We start from the raw sequence: 1,762 nt of genomic DNA, 5'->3' as shown, positions 1-1,762 counted from the left end.
AGCCACGTCTCCCAATTTCCTTTTGTTCGCCAAGATTTCCTTAAGGAACTTTACATAATGCGGCATCTGGGCTAAGGCATCTGCAAAAGGAATGTTAATATACAAACTCTTGAAAATTTCAAGAAACTCACCGAATTCCTTTTCCCTTTTGTGTTGCTTAAGCCTATTAGGAAATGGCACTTGTGGCTTTTGGCTTGTCTCTTTCCTTGAATCAGCCTGCTCTTCCTCCTTTTCTCCAGTTTCTAGGGTTGCACCCGTCTTACCTTCTTCCTTTGTTTTCTTCTCCACCTCTTGCAACTCCTTACCACTCCTCAAGGTAATGGCTTGCACTTGTTCCCTTGGATTTGCTTCTGTATTACTGGGCAAGGTACCTTGGACTCTAGAAGATATCATTTGTGCCAACTGCCCCACATGAGTCTCCAAATTCTTGATCGATGCCTCTTGATTTTGAAATCTTGTTTCCGCACAAGATATGAACTTGGTCATCAGCTCCTCTAGATTAGATTTCTTTTCTGGCTGAGTGAAAATTTGAGGGAGGGGTTTCACCACATTTTGATTTGACCAAGACAAATTGGGGTGATTCCTCCATCCGAGGTTAAAGGCACAAGGATAGTGATTGCCTTGTTGCCTTTGCAAATTCCCTACGAAATCTACTTGCTCGGGGAACTACATGAACTGATTTCCAACTTGGCATTCAGTGCTGATATGACCTCCCCCACACCATCGATAGGCTATGGCCTGAACATGCATGGTTGCCAACTGCATTTCATCGATCTTCTTGCTGAGGGCACCGATTTGTGCAGATAGTTCTGTATAGGTGTCTACATTGTGATGGCCAGGTTGTCTCCTAACTTGGGCTCTCTCGGAATGCCACTGATAATTATTTGCAGCCATTTCCTCAATAAGTGCATGGGCAACTTCAGGGGTCTTGTTGTTAATGGATCCCCCAGCTGTAGCATCCATGTGGTTTTGTTTGCTTTAGTCAATCCATTGTAGAACGTTTGAACTTGGAGCCAAACGAGAAGTCCATGATGAGGGACCTTCCTCTGTAATTCCTTGTAACGCTCCCATGACTCATACAATGATTCCCCATCCTGCTGAGAGAAAGTGATGATATCATCCCATTGTGCTTGAATGTGTCACATATCTCCAAGAAGTTGGCGATGTGAGTGTTTAGATCTTCATTAGCCAGGCCATAGAATTGAACTATGTTCTGGATCATCTGAATGATTGTTGGTTTGATCTCAAAGTTGTTAGTAGCTATTGCTGGTCTCACAATGCTCGAGGCTGCCCTGGTGAGGGTTGGTTTGGCATAGTCCAACATAGTCCTTTGCTTGGCCATCTTTGTACTTTCAGCTTTCGCTTGCTTAGAAGCTTTAAGGCGATGGTGGAGAGTTCGTTCAATCTCTGAATTGTAGATGATGCTCTCCTTTTCACTTCTGCGTGTCATAAACTGAACAAATCAAAGTCATAAAGAAACTAATACACACATATCATGAACATATTGTACAAAATCATATTAACAATAGTAGATGGTTCCTAATATTGTTGTGATAATTTGCGGCAACGGCACCAAAAACTTGATGCGTTTAGATTACACTAGCAAGTGCACAAGCCGATCAAGTAATATACTGATGAGTAGAGTATCGTTCCCATAGGGATTAATCCAACAATTACTAGTACTGAATCAGCCTTTTGTTATCTGACAATCCAAAAGGTTAAACAAAGAAAAACTTAACTCCTAATTAGCAAATTATCTTAA

General features: G+C 41.8%; 1 non-coding gene across 1 annotated transcript; it reads left to right on the top strand.

The window, feature by feature from the left end:
* The first annotated feature begins 1,023 nt into the window (after positions 1–1,023).
* Positions 1,024–1,132, top strand: LOC148871580 (small nucleolar RNA R71). Its single transcript, XR_016108577.1, has one exon. It is a non-coding gene; the product is annotated as a small nucleolar RNA R71 (small nucleolar RNA).
* Positions 1,133–1,762: the final 630 nt, after the last annotated feature.

Source organism: Nelumbo lutea, chromosome 2 (genome assembly GCF_056320005.1).
Source record: "Nelumbo lutea isolate HS-2025 chromosome 2, American lotus-T2T, whole genome shotgun sequence".
In the NCBI taxonomy this organism is placed as follows: domain Eukaryota; kingdom Viridiplantae; phylum Streptophyta; class Magnoliopsida; order Proteales; family Nelumbonaceae; genus Nelumbo; species Nelumbo lutea.
The sequence above is the reverse complement of the archived record's forward strand: the minus strand, read 5'-3'. Positions and strand labels throughout refer to the sequence as shown.